Genomic DNA, 18715 nt, shown 5'->3' on the forward strand with positions numbered 1-18715 from the left:
CAAAGCGACATTCTTTCGAGTTCGAGTTATGAAAATCGAGCCCCGGCGGATCGTGTTCAGTCCCATTACCTTGGAGCGAAGTGTTACCCGCAATTTGTTTATCAGTCCCCCACGAGTCCCCTCGTCGGTAATGAGGATGTGCCCGTTACCGACGGGGGACAGAACTCATGAACTATCATAATCATAAAGAAATATTATGGATAAATTGAGAACGCTTTCGGATTGTAATGTATACATATACAAAACTAGACGACGCCCGCAACCCCGTTGCGCCAAATTTCGTTTATCGTGCGGGAACAACACAGCCAAATCGGTTCATCAGTTTGAGCATCAAGAACAGACAGACGAACACACTTTCGCATTTATAACATTACGAGCTATTGCCCGCGGCTTCGCTCGCGTTAAGAAGTATTATTATATACAAACTTTCATCCCCTATTTTAACCCCTTGGAGGTGGAATTGATCAAAATCCTTTCTTAGCGGATGCCTTCGTCATATCATCTACCTGCATGCCAAATTTCAGCCCGATCGGTCCAGTGGTTTGGGCTGTGCGTTGATAGATCATAATGTCAGTCAGTCACCTTTGAGTTTTATTTAAATAGATATACAGACGAACATATAACCTCCTCCTTTTTGGAAGTCGGTTAAACCTAAATGACGCCCACAAGTCCGTTGCGCCAAAATTCGTTTATCGTGCGGGAACTACCAAACAGATAAATCGGTTCAGCAGTTTGGGCATGAAGAACAGACAGACAAACACACTTTTATTTATTTATTTAATCATTTATTGTGCACAAGAAATATTCACAAAATAACAATTTACACACAGTAAGACGACAATAGGATCTGCTTATTTCTAATAGAAATCTCTTCCAGCAGCCCTACAGCGAGAGATTGGATTAGGATAGCAGATAGGACGTGCACAAACATGAATTTAATATTGCATCAAAATAAAACTTGATTATCACTTTGTTTTGTAACATCCTGTTATATATTTATGAAAATATTAGTGTCTAAACCATAAAGTTAATATACCTAGCGGAATAGAGCGACAATCTCGAGCTGTCAAACGAAACCAAAATTGGTTTTCATCTGTGTGAAAAATATGTGTACGTATACACTTACACAAGCATGATTGAACATGATTTCTATGAGATTAAATTGTCAACGTGCGGCACGTGCCGACTGGACGTCAAAAAAAGAGTGCTGCTGTCATGTATCACACGTCTCTTTTTACCAGGCAGTTTTACTGATTGTGACATATCTCTTGCTCAGGCCTTTGTTTCTCTATTCCGCTAGGTATATTAACTTTATGGTCTAAACACACCATGCCGAAGTTCCGCGGCTGAAGTTCGGCATGATTACGTCAGCAATGTCAAACGCATACAATATAATGCGACGTAGGTAATTTCGGCATGGTGTGTTTAGACACTAAATCGGTAAGCTCGAAACTTCTGTCAATCGAATATCTACACAAACTACACACATTGATTAAAAATAAAAAAGATAAAAACATTTTTACGATTTCTCAAAAACATGCGGTGTTTGAAATGCGACATATATATTTATTTCCATTTGCCCCAATATATTTTTATTTTCCTTAAAGACAAAATATGTCTTTCCAACGACAAAAAAATTTTTGTAGTAAACGCTTAACTTTATTAACAAGACGTAGATATTTCGTTTGTTTGAATTGGTTAATTATAGCGCCGAAACTATATTTTTAACAACATAAAGACTACTGTGTCCTTTCAGAACAGTTTACAGTTGACTACTCCTCCTCCAATATCAAGGTGCATCTAGTGTATCTTGTATTACCTGAAAGTCTAAAACAATGTTTTCACAGTAAGGAGCGGCCCCTCATGTTGTATAAAGTCTAGTTTTTTGGTAGTGGAAATTAAGGTTTATTATATTTTTTAAACATCAGCTTAGCTGTATACGTTTATACGTCATTTATATTTTACAATTATTTATAATAACCTATAATCTGGTTTAATTGACGATAAGTTGAACAAAAAATGATACTTCGTATACTCAAATAATATAAGATCTTTTAAAAATTACCTAAGTATAATAAAATATTGTTACGAAATACGGATGTTCAAGAGACGATATTTTTGGTTCAATGACGCATTTTTTATGTAATATATTTTTTAAACTAAATGGCAAAAAATAATAAATAAGCGATAATAAGAACAGTAGGTCAATGATAAGACTCTAACTTATGTAATACTTTAGTTTAATAATACATTAGCGATAATAGTGTTTCCAATTATCATCTTCCGTATGGATAACTCGTCTCAATACGGAAATTGATTCACATTTTTATAGAAGAGGCAAAAAAGGTTTTGTACAGAATAGACTGTGGATAAAAACCAACGATATTTTTTTATCATTAAGTGGTACACTTTACGAAAAAAATATCACGGAACTCTCACAAAGCTCGGCTTTATTATAATATCTCAATAGTTTTCTACTTCATTAGTACCTAGTAATACAAATACAAACAATAACCGCGAAATTCTTATCGTTGCGAGACATTCATCTTAAGTCGAACAAAATTTGAATAGATTAAACCGTGTATCGCATTTGATACCTTGACTCAACCATAGAAGTTACAAAATTGAGATTCGCCAACCATGAATGACGCAGCCGGCTTTGAATGAGTCAGTACCTATCGGTTGACAATGCGCACACGCATGCGCATTGCGCCGTGCGCCGCTGGCTGTGTCAGTTTTGTGGTGACGTTCGTTGCGTACGGACGTGTTGCGCGGGGAACGTATTGGCGGGAATTCGCGTATAATCATATTTTAATCATTAAAACTTGTTCTTTTTTCAAATTGTGATGACAGGCACATTGTCATACGTACTCCGTGCGATTGTTATGACCACCCTGTATTATGTATTGATCAGTGTTTTCAAGGGATTCAAACAATACCTTGTGGGTGACAGTGTACAATAACATTGGATTTGTTTGAGGTAAGCGGTAATTTAATATGACACATCTACCTGTTCTTACAATGCAAAATTATTGAGGCTTTAGTCATCAATAGAAAAAAATATATTGTAATGCGCTTGATAATGAGCGATGTAAATTAAAAATGTGGTTAACAGCGGCCTATATTATTGCCCTATTAGTTAATACTACTGTCAAAATATCTAGCTTTTATTTTGTAAATGGCTTGCAAATAATATAATTTTAACATTATTGTGATTTGTGAATCAAAATAATTATTATAGGTATATACGTAATTTGGAAGTTTCTATAGGCCTACTATAGATACAATAATATAAATTAAAAAACATAACAAATATTACTATTATCAATGTTTAATTTATTCTATGCATAACAAAAAGGCACAGCAATTTAGATCGTTTTTTATCAAAGCTGTTTTTAAATGCATAAATTGAAACGATAAATGTTTTAAAAAATAATACAATGAATTATTCTCTTATATTCCGCTAAAACTGACAAAAAGCATATTTATATTTTATTTTGAGTATTAACTCAGGCTAGTTTAAAAATCTTTCTGAATCATAATATACTTTCGAATTCAATTTTCAAACGTGCGCAAATTTTGCTATTGCCAAAAATATAAAAGTCCTCCCTATGTCAAAGTATCAATAAAATTAAACATTAATTTGTCATTTCACTAATTTATGTCCTGTCCGTGTAAATTTCCATCATGATATAAAATCTGGCAGAACTTCAAATACTGTAACATGTCTCTCGAAATATCACAAATAAAATCGTACACCGCTCGAAAGTTTTAAAGAAAGTGTTTACATACTATGAACATTTAAATAACAGTCAAAGTATAAAAAACTGCCCAATTTTATGTTACTATTGTGGCTAAACTTTTTCTTGTACGAAAGTGCACGTTATAGCTTATCATTACTTTTGAAATCACGCCTATTGATTTTTGCTTTAACTATTGAGTTGAGTCTATCCCTGGAACTGGACATTAGGGCTAAGGCATCATTAGTTAAGCAATCATTAACGATTCACTCACATATTAAATTAAGACAAGCACGTATACGGTTTCTAATACGTGTTTTATTAATATTTTCTTTCAAATTTTCTTTGAATCATTATACGATTCAAGGTTTCGTTATCTCTTTATAATATACTGGTACAGTCAAATTTGATTTAATATTAATATGTAATATGATGTACTGCATTTTTCATACGCTATAGAAAAAAAAGTCCATACTAATAGGATAAATGCGAAAGTATGTCTGTCTGTTACCTCTTCACACCCAAACCACTGAACCTATTTTGCTGGAATTTGGTATGTTGATACATTGAGTCCCGGGAAAATGGTTCCAACGCGAAAATAAAGTTGCTGGCTTCGGGCGGAGAATCAGCCATACAATAATATAAGATGCTTTTAAATCAACTGCGCCAAAATATGAAAATTATTATTTTCATTATCACTAACCTTAAATATATTTTTTAAAGTTTAAAGCAAACCTTAGCATCTAATACAAAAACTTCTTTCAAGGAACAAGCAACATTGCATTTTAATACGAAGATGCATTTTTGTCTAAAATTTATGCAATGCAAGCCTTCCCAACGTCCTTGGAAGGAGTAAGGACCTAGTGATCCTACGTGACGCAGGCTGACCTAGTTCTAGTTTATTGATCTAGACTTTGGCGCCATAAAGTTCTGGATACGAGGGATGCACAGTTTTATGCCAGATGCAATAACCATAAGAGCCAATTTCTGGTCTCTTAAAGTTAAAGTATAAAATTATTACTTTTCGACGTTACCTCGAAAAACTTGTTTGGCTACAAAGTACTTAGTTTTGAAGCGTGAAATTCCTAAAATTTTCCTTGATATATTCTTGTTCCCACGACCTTTGGAAATAAATATTTACGAAGAGGGATTCACAATAGTAGTTAGTCTTATGTTGATACCACTCCCGCACGAGTAGGCCCAACTTCTGTAGCCTAACAAACTTTCATTATTTGATAACTTTGCTTAGTAGGTACATCTTGAAAGTATTTTCTCCATAGTAATTCAGCGATTAAAATGGCTACATTTTGATAAATAACGTATCTTTTTCTTTACCTAATGTTTTGCACTTTAAACAAAAAGTGATCGCCTGTACCATAATATTATTAAAAGAGTATTATTCTTAACATTAATTATTATAAATTATTATGAATGACGAAATATGTAACCTGCAATTAACTTAAAACCCCAGATCTATGCCAATGGACCTTAAATGTAGTCATTAGTCATTCTAGTCTACCTATGTAATATCTATATCTGCATAATATGTAAATGCGCAATGTTGTCTTCTGCATTAGGCAACGTTTACATAGTACTATGTTTTTCTCTGAAGCCAAACCATTAGCAAATTATTATTATTTGTAACAATACATGACATAAGTCATAACTAATATGACACTGCAGATACTAAGAAAATTGTCGTATGGTTGCTGACGTGTCTACCATCAATTACAGTTAATTGTGGGGGTTAAAAGTTAAGTACTTAAACTGCACAATGAACTTAGGTCCACTTGCACAGATGCCGTTTAAGTGAAACCTGGATTAATATATATCTTTTTTTAAACGAGAGAGATAAACAAGCTTACATGGTAAATTTTAATTAAGACCTGCACAAGTGGATCTAGTATAATATGTTTGAAATGTCAAATAATCATTAAAAAAGAAGTATATTCATATAATAAGTCATAATATACCCTGTTTCGAGGTTTTTTACTTGACTAACGCTTTGACCGGTTTACTTAAATTTCAAGTAATAAACGTTGTTGGTTGTTTAATGTATTAGAGTTTATAACATAAACTAACGAACAACTTAGTCAAAAACCTTGAAACCGGCTATAAGATAGCTAGTTTGGATATTTGGCAACCCTGCTTAAACTAAGCAGGGTTGCCAAATCGCCAAACTTCATAAGATACAATAAAATGTAAGTGGAATATTGTTTTCAATAGCGAGAAAAACAATTGTAAAGACTGCTAGGTCCTTAGCCTCACCTTTTGTCATGGACACGGAAGTAAAGCTCTTAAATATAAGTAGAGTTGTCCCATTCAGACATTTGGTTGGTGACAAACGACCGTTGGCCTATTTCATATTGTATTCGAGCCGGTTCCACTGTTGGTAGGGACTGGACCGTGTCGAAAGGAATATACTAATATAAATGCGCCTGTCTCTCATTTCGCGTTCAAAGCGTGGATCGTGATATAGTTAATTTGGAATGAATAAGATAATAATTAGGTATTTTAAAAAGTTAAAACCGACTACAAAGTTGTACGTAATTGAGAATTAAAATTCCCTATCTCGAAAACTACTGAACCGATTTTGATGAAACTTGCAATATTCCCTAAGTTTATCTATACTATAACATAGAATTACTCAAATCGGACTTGTAGTTCTGGAGATATGCGTACACAAACATAAAAACATACGTACATATGCGTATGATAGCGGCTTTACTGAGGGCGACTAACCCCAAAAATCAAACATCATCCTTCTCTCTTCACACTTACGCCCGTCTTTCATATGCCAGGTGAAAAAAAACGACGCGGATTCATCGCCAAATTAGTTTTTTCTCAATAACTCGATAAATATACAACATTTTAAAAATCCGCTAGGTCGATCTCTCAATGATAGAATTTTATACAATGTGTTAAAATATTAACTTAGTTCAATGCACGGTTATGGCAATAAATGAAAAATTCGTGAAAATTAGATGCATCTTTGTGATTTTTTTCTATCGAGAAAATTTTAAGATATCGTGTTTTTGCTCAGATCGAATTCTCGGAAATATAATGTAGTATCTAATTTTAGAAAATGAAACAATTCGGGGCTTATTTTCAAGTATAAAAATGAATTATAAAATTGACATTTTAGGGTTAGTCGTCCCCTTAAATGAAATTTGATACAAGAGACAGGAAAGGGCATAGGATAGCTTGAAAATAAAGGATAGTTTAGGATAGCAAAATATAGCAAAGAAAATCTCCGTTCTATAAATCCGAAGATCATCGAGAACCATTAGGCAAAGTTGAACCACGTCACCATTACAATACGGAATTGAATGAAACAGCATACCTTCTGTTATTAATTACACTACAGCGCCACGAACAGCGGAAACCGCAGTGACGATTAATTTTAGACTTCTCCGTAAATAGACTGAGTCTTCTACGTCCCTTACACTTCTAATAGCACCCTTAAGCCGACTAAATAAAGGTTAGGTATAGAAGCTCCGAGGTAAAATGGGACGGACGGACGGCGGCAAGAATTCCCTGTTTAATGTTCAAAGGTGTTGACTGTTAACACCTCCTGGATGTCGTATTTTAAAACGATAGTTAGATATGATTTACATTCTTACAAAAGACACATTGAGTCCGAGTTTTCTTTTTAATTTCGAAATGCAGAAAAATAGCTAAAAGTTTTATCAGATATTTTCTATCAAGTTTCTAAGACGACAATATTTATTAGCAAATTCGTGTATCAGATGAGAACCGTACATTTTTCGCGATTCCAGCTTTTTTTACCGGGACTCAAATTATCTCCATATCAAATTACAGCCAAATTGGTTGACAAGCTTAAGCGGAAAGAGGTGATATACAGACAACGGGTAAAAAGGCAACAGAAAATATGCAACGTAGTCCGTAACTCCGTATATCTGTTGCCTTTTAATAAGAAAGTGTGTCTGTCCGTATTACCAGAGACCAGGTATTACGGACAGACATACTTTTTAGGGTTCCGTACCCAAAGGGTGAAAACGGGACCCTATTCATGAGACTCGATGTCTGTTTGTCCGTCTGTCTGTCTCCAGGCTGTATCTCAAGAACCGCTATAGCTATAGTTCTGAAATTTTCACAGATTGTGTATATCTGTTGCCGCTATAACAACAAATACTAGAAACAAAATAAAATTAATATTTAAAGGAGGCTCCCATAAAACAAAAGTGATTTTTTTGGCCTTTTTTGCTCGATATCAATAATAGCAACAGGTAGGCACTTGATATTTTCACAAAAGCCTTAAGTATATGACTACTTCAATATTTAAGAATAATATTAAAATAAAATAAAAAATTAAGGGGGGCTCCCATACAAAAACCCAAATTTTCGCCTATTTTTCCTCTATAACGGTACGGTACCCTTCGGGCGCGAGTCCGACTCGCACTTAGCCGATTATTTATTTATAAAATTGATGTTACTATACTTATACAAAGTATCAAAACTAAGTGATAATACTTTAGGGTTTGCAGGTATGTGTACCTACTCCCTTATATTGTAGAGTTCGCTGTGAACTATTTCGGCGCTGCTATTTTTACAGTGAACTCTATACAAGGCTGCAAGGGACTCAAATGAACCCTAGAGTATTATAATATTGTTGGTTACACCAACTATTATCTATTCTTTTTTTTTTATGACATATAATATTGTTGGTTACACCAACTATTATCTATTCTTTTTTTTTATGACATAAGGGGGCAAACGAGCAAACGGGTCACCTGATGGAAAGCAACTTCCGTCGCCCATGGACACTCGCAGCATCAGAAGAGCTGCAGGTGCGTTGCCGGCCTTTTAAGGGGTAACAGGGGAGGGTAGGGAAGGGAATTACAGGGGAGGGTGAGGAAGGAAATAGGGGAGGGTAGGGAAGGGAATAGGGTAGGAGATGGGCCTCCGGTAAACTCACTCACTCGGCGAAACACAGCCCAAGCGCTGTTTCACGCCGGTTTTCTGTGAGGACGTGGTATTTCTCCGGTCGAGCCGGCCCATTCGTGTCGAAGCATGGCTCTCCCACGTCCACGTCACTTTGGTTACACTCTGTATAAAGTAGGTACCTATATTGATTTTTAACATTCGAAATTAGAACAAAAACAAAACAATTAACAGTTGTTTATAATAACAAGTCGACATGTTTGTCGCGTAACTTCCAAAGTCTTTCCTTCATTTTTCCTCACCTTAAACCACTTAACCTAAATACTGGAGACAATTCGCCAACAGAATCACATTTTATAACACAATTTATTTCGTACGTCACAGTTACAAGGACTTTATGAATTTTAACTCTGTTTTGTATTCTTATGTAATTTTTGTTATGGTGGATTTTTTTTTCCCGAAGGTATTTTGATGGAATTTTCATTTAACTTGTGATTTATACATTATTTTAATGGGTTGTTAAAATAATATTTAATGTTTTTTTTTTCTTTAATATCTAATGATTATTTAATAAACATGTTGTCCACGTAAAACGCAAAAAAACGCACTAAAACCGCGCCTAAAATCTAAACGAATTTCTGCACCTAGTTGTAGCCTAGAGTCATCCAACCTTTTTTATGATGCGACCCGCGATGGTATTAATAAATATTTCGCAACCCGCTATTTTGCATCTCTATCTACATTTTTGGTTAAATTATTAATGTATTTTGAATCTTTATCGCCTTTTTTTATTCAAACAGTTCTCCCAACCTCTGGCGACCTGGGTGAATACAGACGCTTCGCGAGTCGCGACCCACAGCCCACAGGTTGCATAACACTGTTGTAGGCAACTCGTAAGGCATAACTTCGGTTTCTATTACATTTAACACAGTCAGAAGTTTACACTTTGAACACAACTTGTACATAAGTTGACAAACTGAGATACCATGTCCAACTTCGGAGTGTTTATCATAGCTAAACTATTGCAGTAACTGCAGTTATGTCATGCACAATCTAGGCAATGGAATTTGGAATGTGATCGGCAGTGTTTTGTCTAGCTATGACTGTTGCACTTTCAAACAATAATCATAAAATAATATGCTGTAATTTGATAGTTTCTCTTTAAGAGAATGAGCTAATCAAGCTGGTTTCAGACTATGCTATTTAATATACATTGCGTATAGCAAGCCAATAATATATACTTAGTACAGTACAGTAGGAACGTGTCCATAACAATGTATGGTGCACGAATCGCGATATTATTGTGCTATGAGCGATACTATATGCTATTATATTATAGCGTAGTCTGGAACCAGCTTTAGGCACATATCTTGGCTCGATTTATATGCGTCCGCGCGAACGAGCGGTTTGGCCGCTACACCGCGAAATCACAACCAATTGTATGTAAAAAGCGACGTGGTCGTGCTATTCACGTTAATGAAATAAATCGTCACATACAGTTGAGAAATTACATAGCAAACCCACATGTAAAATTACTATTTATAGTAGTTTAACTTTAGAGAGCAAAACAAAGCGCAAAAAATACGTTGATTTGACCCTACTTGCATAATAATTTTGGTGCGTAACACCTATGTTGAATTTGATATAATTTTCACTTAATCGTGGGTTGCACGTAACAATTTTAGTTTCAGCAAGTCAATATTAAGCTTAGGATTTTCTCGGACTGAATAACAATTTTTTAATATGTTGTAACCACGTACTGTATTAAGTAAATATTGTGCACGTGTGTAAAAGTTACAATGTAGACGTTTTAGTACCTAACACAAGTCAGCCCGAGCTTTGGAAAAAATCTGTATGGAAATTTTTACTTTGGTATAGAACTCTGTCGTTTAACTTTTACGTCGATTTCGGTGGCGGTGGCTAGTTCTCTTAAGGTGTGTTACACCAACTTACTTTAACTATAACCATAACAAAATTTAATGTCAAATGAACTGTCAATTAATATCTAGTAAAAGCCAATAGCTTTGTCCACACTGTGCCTTTTTTTGTTCATCAAGGGCATGCGTTATAGCGCAGTCAACATCGTACGTGAGGCATGCCCGCGACGCTATGACACTTTTCTTTCCAACGCAGGTGGATTTTGACGCATTCAATCATTGAATATGCCAAACGAAAGTTGAATAAAAAGATGATGACGAAAATTGAAGATGAAATTGCAGTGTGGACATAGCTAATAATGGACGCCATATATTTTGACGACAACCTATAAACTTAACTATAACAACGCCTCTGGTGCAACCCACCCTATAGACGCTAAGGACGCAGCAGTCATTTTATAGTGCTAAGGTATGTGTACACTGTCTACCTGTTTCTTTAGGCTTTAAGTTTAATTCCAGGAGGACGGATTAAAAACTGGCAAGAAACCAGGCTTAGGACTGCCTTTTACATCCTATAACGCACGGGTCATCCTAATCTATAGAATTACTACATTTTATTATTATACGAGCTTTTGACCGCGGCTTCGCTCGCGTTAATAACTATTATTATATACAAACTTTCATCCCCTATTTTAACCCCTTGGAGGTGGAATTGATCAAAATCCTTTCTTAGCGGATGCCTACGTCATAATATCTACCTGCATGCAAAATTTCAGCCCGATCGGTCCAGTGATTTGGGCTGTGCGTTGATAGATCACCATGTCAGTCAGTCACCTTTCAGTTTTATATATACGAGTATATATATAGACTAGACTAGATGACGCTCAAAGTATCTCCATACAAAATTTGAGAAAATAGGTTCAGCGGTTTGGATGTGAAGAGGTAACAGACAGGGTACTGACACACTTTCGCATTTATTTAGTATAGATAGTAGATATCGGTAATTCGTGCCTTGTATTTGAAGGTTTAGAGTACTTGTTGACCTCAAAACCCAACTCCAAGTGTTCCCCAGCTGAATATACTTGATTTACGCTGAAGTACGGTCCTCTCAGGACCTTTCCTGTTTACTAAATGTGTTTTTATTCATGCCTATACATTTAATATCTTGTACACTAAAAAAAGTTAAACATAGGTTAAACATTTGAAATAACTGTCCTTTGCACTACTAAATCCACAACCTTTTACACCGCCGCGGAATGGAATGAAATAGAAGCCTCTAATTCGCCTCATGCGAGGAAGTTGACACCGGAGAATTCTAGAGAAATCCGCGGAAAACGCGCGTCCAATTGTTTGACTCGAGATATTAAGTTTATTGTACTATGTTTTTTTTTTTTAAATGAAATAGGGTCACCTGATGGAAAGCAACTTCCGTCGCCCATGGACACTCGCAGCATCAGAAGAGCTGCAAGTGCGTTGCCGGCCTTTTAAGAGGGAATAGGGTAATAGGGGAGGGCAGGGAAGGGAATAGGGTAGGGGATTGGGCCTCCGGTAAACTCACTCACTCGGCGAAACAGAGCGCAAGCGCTGTTTCACGCCGGTTTTCTGTGAGAACGTGGTATTTCTCCGGTCGAGCCGGCCCATTCGTGCCGAAGCATGGCTCTCCCACTTTTAAACCACGTGTACAATTTCTACTAATAACCTATGGTTTCATCCATCAGAGAGTAAGTTATGTCTTATCCTTCTGGGATCCAGGTCTATAACCTTCACTGCGTCCGACCTTAGACAGCTGTCAACCCAGAACCGTCCGAGGGCGCAGATAAAAAAAAATTGTGTAGTGACTATAGTAAGTGCCCCCCCCCCCCCCCCCAAACGAATTAGAGGGCATAAACTTGTTACTCTAAATCAATTTTTTTTTTATTTCATTAAATAAAGGCTATTGAATCTTATTTTAACCACCTTTTTAGGGCGGGACCAATTTACCTAATTTTTCTAAAAGTCCTTACTTATAAGTGTAATTTAATATTAAATAATAATATTAAAATAAAATTAAAAATTATGGGGGCTCCCATACAAAAAACACAATTTTTGGTCTAATTTTACCGTATAATGGTCACTAGACAACGCCTCCGTGGTCTAGTGGTATAGAGCGCGGCTCTTGACTCGGAGGTCGTGGGTTCGAATTTCTATTCCCGCGTTGGAAACATGTTATTTCCAAGTTTGGTTAGGACGATGCAGGCTGATCACCTGATTGTCTGACAAGTAAGATGATCCATGCGTCGGATGGGCATGTAAAAAGTCGGTCCTGCGCCTGATCTCTCGCCGGTCGTGTCGGTCTTCCGTCCCACTGGGTTATGAGAGTAAAGGAATAGAGAGTGCTCTTGTGTACTGCGCACACACTTGGGCACTATAAAATTACTCCTGCGTAGCTGGCCTGATTTCAATGAAACCGGCCACCGTTACCGAAACCGGTGTGGGAGCTATTATTATTATAAAGCCGAAGAATTTATTTTTTGAGCGCGGAAATCGCAGGAACAATAACTACGAGCTCGCATTAAAAATATTGTTGTGTTAGAATAATGGACGCCGTTAAGCATTCGTGTACTAACCCACATAAAAATTACGTATTGAGTTATGAATGCAGTTATGTTCTTTAGATGATTTAGAACAACCCTGCATTCAAAATTTATCAACAAAAAATTTTGTGGGTTAGGACACTAATGCTTAACAGCGACCAGATATAAGTCCAGTTATCGAGGAAGGCTATATTATAACATCACGCTGCGATCAATAATGACAAGGACATACGCGGGAGAGCCATGCTTCGGCACGAATGGGCCGGCTCGACCGGAGAAATCATCTTACTTGTCAGACAATCAGGTGATCAGCCTGCATTGTCCTAACCAAACTTGGAATTAACATGTTTCCAACGCGGGAATCGAACTCACGACCTCCGAGTCAAGAGTCGGCTTTCTGCTTTATAACATAAGTATTAAGTATAGATCGCATCGAAAAAGTCGCATGTCTGTAGAGTCTTGAATGTAGAGACTAGACTCTATAGATACTTTACGCAATTAGTCATCTATTATCTTATTTATTCGTAATTCTTGTCTCCACATATAACTGTTTGTTATTGCTTATAAATAATATATTAGTATTCAGGTAAACATTTAGCATTAATTGCCGCCCTCAGAGACGAATATTCTGTGAAATAAATGAAACAAAATGGCGAATGTTTGACAGATGATGTTCGGGGTTTTTGTCAAAATCTTCATTTATTTACATTTGAGTAAAATACAATTAATATTAGTTTCCGAGTGCGGCAGTAAGAATTTTGTGAATCGTGACGTCATAATAATTTAAAATTTTAATTGCCTATAATAATTAATGTTTATCTACTACAAAATTACTACTTTATTGCTTCCAATGAATTATGACTAACCGAGAGGTGATCTTATTCGTGTTCAAAAAATGATTTCCGCTTAGTCCTCTTATTTTATTATTGATTTTAAAGTGTTTCCAAATCACTTATTTGCATCTATGATTAATCTTCATACGAGGAAAAGACATTATGTAAATATATTATATGACTGTAGAATTTGAACTTTATTATACACATAACACAATATAATATATTATAATTATCTTTTATCTTTGGCCTTTTTGGGTAGCTTTTTGGCGTGTTTTCAAAATAAGAAGTATTTTGACAAATAATAATTATTGTAAATCACTTTTGTAACAGCGACTTAACGTTAAAAGGTTTCCATAAATAATATTACCTAAGTATTATAAAAATGGCAAGTATGTGTAATTTTGCACTTTTGGACAAGAATCAGAATGCCAAATTGTCCTTATTTGAAATAAATAAATAAAAATTTTAGATTTTGTTAGTCTCACTAAAACTCGAGAACGGCTGAACTGGTCTGGCTTTATTTGATCTTGAAATATTCATGGAAGTCCAAGGAAGGTATAGGCAAAAAAAAAATATCCACAGCCGAATATATAACCTCCTCGTTTTTTGGAAGTCGGTTAATAATATTAGAAGGAAGGTATTGCAAAGTTCAGCGGGTCATCAAGCTGAAACTATTTAAACTCGTCATCACATTTAATTACTCTCAAAATATGCATACGAAAATGTAAACAAACAGTTAATTAATGCGTCATGAATCATGATAAATAACAAGAATAATTATTAATTACAAATAATGTGCGTTCATCAGTGGTTAATTAAATAATTAACTTATTGGTTTTCCTTTGCTACTTTTTACGAATAATAAAAGTTTGAATTTCGATTTCTTACATAAATATTTAAAAGGATTGACAATGGTACGCTATACTAACTTTACGCTTAGACTCGTGTCTAATAACACGATTCTAAGCGTAAAGTTGCCTAGACATGAGTCTATACGGAAGACATCAAGTTTTGTGGTCCATGAGGTCTTTAGAATACAAATATCTTGTATGCAATTTTAATAAGTAGGTAGTTCCCATATTATGACCAACGTTGCTTCATCCTGACTAGTGTGACAAAAATTCCTTATTAAAATAATTAAAAAAAAAAAAAAGTTTTTTTTTTAATAAGGGGGCAGCGTTCAGACGGGTCACCTGATGGAAAGCAACTACCGTCCATGGACCTTGGACACTCGTTACATTACTCTTATTGGAATTTTTCTTGTTTAACGCCATCGTTTAAAAATACAATTTCAATGTGAACTGACCCTACGCGGTACCACAGCTCGTAACAAGCTCCACCAGCTGAATATCTCTTTTAGTTTAATAATCACTTGACCCGTATCGCGTCCAGTTCGTCACAATTATCTCTAATTGTTCGTCACGAGCGGTGGTGGACACGCGGTTACTACATTTTGTACTCGTCATACTTGAGTGACGAGTGTAATGTTGGCTTCTCACGGCGCGTAATATCTCGAGCCACGCCGCGCCGAGCCGATTTGCACTTGCAAGCGAGCACGAGCCAACAGGCGAGTCCGCGCTACCCGTTCTCACGGCGCGTAATATCTCGAGCCGCGCCGCGCCGAGCCGATTTGCACTTGCAAGCGAGCACGAGCCAACAGGCGAGTCCGCGCTACCCGTTCTCACGGCGCGTAATATCACGAGCCGCTCGAGCCGCGCCGAGCCACGCCTTTTAAGTTACCGACTTTAATCAAATCGGACGCGCCTGCTCGAGCCAACCCGCGCCACTTAGGACCACTACCTTCACACGGCGCGTGTCTAGCTGGCGCGGCGCGGCTAGAGATATTACGCGCCGTGAGTAGCCAGCATAAGCATTATTATGCAAGTAACTACCCGGAAATTTGCACCAAAATTCGATTATTTCGAACGGGTTGTCAGGAGTAATGTAGTGGACACCACATTTTGTACTCATCATACGTTAGCCGAAACGGTTTGAGTGTAATTTCGAAAATTATGCAAGTAGATACCCGGAACTACATACCGAAATTAATATGTGGAAATTATAGTGCGATTTAAAATATCTAAGTTCATAGTAAATTGACTAAAATCGTTTGAGCGGCTTAAGGGGAAGAGGTAGCAAACAGACAGACAGAAAGTCAGACAGACAGGCACTTAAATGTTTTAAAAAATATAAGGTTAATAAGAGCTTGTATTGATTAAAATTTATAATAGCAACGGGTTGTCAGGACTCACTAAATTACATAAATTACTTATATTATTATTTATTACTTATAATATATACTAGGAGCGATTTCATTGGTTTGCGAGTTACTCTCAACGAGTCCTTTCATTTGATACCCATATTGCAGAAGCGCATTAACAATAACTATTTCCGTGTCTTGGATGAGCCGCCATATTGGATGTAGAGTGACATTACATTCGCTTTCATGTTACTCTCAATAAGCCCTTTCATTTGATAACCATATTGCAGTAGTGCATTAAAAATAACTATTCCCCTATCTTGGATGAGCCGCCGCCATATTGGATGTAGAATGACATTACATTAGATTTCGAGTTGCTCTCAAAAAGCCCTTTCATTTAATATCCATATTGTAGGACTGCATAGAAAATAACTATTTCGCCATCTTAGATGGTCGGCCATATTGGATTTAGAGTGATGTCACATACCATATCGTGCATTGTCATCCAAACTAAACGTGCATGCAAAATTTCAGCTCAATCGGTTAAATAAATCTACTTCAAAATTGAGTTGCAAAATTTCACCCGAACATACATACAGAGCAAGTTAAATAAAAGCTTTTAAAAAGTCGATAAGAATATTAAGGGCACATAATATTATTGGAAAAATGAAGACACAAGCCTGGTCACCCTACAAAAGATCTTGCGTGCTAAGTGTTACATAGTATTACTGATATTACGTATTATCTAGCGTTATGGCTCGTAATATACGATTATTTATCAAACGATATAGGAGATCTCTCTGTCATAAAGATGTACCATTATGTAGTAGTTAGTACACGCACTACATTATTTTCATTACTATCTACTACGACTATAATATATAATATATAATATACTACCAGAGTAGACAGAATTATATGTCTATTGTGATACTACTAATATCGTTATAGTTATTAATTGACAGACCTCTGTGACTCAGTTGGTGGGCTGTTGGTAGATCAAGCCGGGGGTCGCGGGCTAGAATCCCGCCGACGGAACAAAAAGTTTTCATAGTTCCTGGGACATGGATGTGTATTAAATATGTGTATCATATTATAAAAATCTTATATGTATAGTATAAAATTTTTAAATATATTTCCGTTGTCTGGTACCCGTAACACAAGTCCTTCCGGTACTTACCACGGGGCCAGACTGACGTGCATACGTGGTGTGAAGCGTCCATAGATATTAAAAATATAATTATTATTGAAAATTTAATTTTTCCACGCTAGCCAGCACAGACTGTAAACAATTTTTTTTAATATTTTTTTTTATTATGAATATACTTCCATCATACAAGTATTATAAATAATGCGAAAGTGTTTCTGTCTGTCTGTCTCTCTGATACTTCTTCACGCAAAACCAATTTTGATAATATTTGGTACGGAGATACTTTGAGTGATGAGTCTCGACTCCCGAGGAAGGACATAAGCTTTGTCCACACTGCGCCTGTTTCTGTTCGTCAAGGGCATGCGTTATAGCGCAGTCAAAAGCGAACGTGACGCATGCCCGCGACGCATGCCCTCTTGACCGTATCCAAAACTGATAATATAGGCGTTGCGTTCCTTGACGCATTCAATTATTGAATGCGCCAATATGAAAGTTGGTGACGAAAATTGAATTTGAAAGTGCACAGTGTGGACATAGCTAATGGATACTTTTTATCCTGGAAAAATGTACGGTGTTCGCGCGATAAACGTATTTCAGCACAACGGAATTGCGGGCATCAACTTCATTATAATTTGTACAGACGTAGATAAAACTTGGGTAAATGAATAAGACTACTTTTACCGCTAAAAATGTACGGTTCCTATAGTTTGTACATTGTAGAGATGACAAAGTCTAGTCTCTTTAAACCCCACCTGTCGCAGTTAGCCGTTTTGAAAACGTAATGTCCTGGATAACAACCGTTACTTTTATTTGTACAAAAAATGGCACTTCCAAAGAAATATTAACATTTATCAGCGTAATATTAAAAGAAAATATTTAGTGTTTGTTCAATTTAGGAATCCAGGTAATATCAACACGACCTAAATCGAAATGTAACGCCAATATTACAGAATTATAGATATTAGATAACGCTGACGATAATGTGGTTATGGTGTTAATGATAATATTATGTTATCGGAATATTATATGTTAACGGAATATGAGGATGATCCTCATCATCATATCAGCCTATAGTCGTCCACTGCTGGACATAGGCCTCTCGGCCATTATATTATAGAGTAATATAATATCTTAATATACATAATATCTGGCTGTCGATTTACGCTACTTCGACAAACGTCATGTTCAGTATCTTTGGGTCAATTTATATTAGCGCAGAGTCGACGCGCATCGAAGCGAATTACGAGTATTAAAACTTAACATAACAAATTCAACCTTAACTCCAAAGCGTTAACGCACTTTATTATTTCTGAGAATTTAAAAAAGCACGCGCATCCGCGCGGATTCGCGTCGATGCGCCCGACCAAGGCTGATTGGCCTCGCAGAAGTAATTGTGTCGTTTTTCTGTGTCAATTTCTATGTAAATACTGTCTT

General features: G+C 36.2%; 1 protein-coding gene across 3 annotated transcripts in view; it reads left to right on the top strand.

Annotated features, from left to right (window-relative positions):
- The first annotated feature begins 2719 nt into the window (after positions 1–2719).
- LOC121734736 (G-protein coupled receptor moody) overlaps positions 2720–18715 on the top strand; it is a 64672-nt gene continuing 48676 nt past the window's right edge. For all 3 annotated transcript variants that reach the window (XM_042125339.1, XM_042125341.1, XM_042125342.1), the window contains exon 1: positions 2720–2980. The gene's annotated coding sequence lies outside the window, so the exon portion shown is untranslated. The remainder of the gene's footprint in view (positions 2981–18715) is intronic.

Source organism: Aricia agestis, chromosome 16 (assembly GCF_905147365.1).
Source record: "Aricia agestis chromosome 16, ilAriAges1.1, whole genome shotgun sequence".
Taxonomy (NCBI): Eukaryota; Metazoa; Arthropoda; class Insecta; order Lepidoptera; family Lycaenidae; genus Aricia; species Aricia agestis.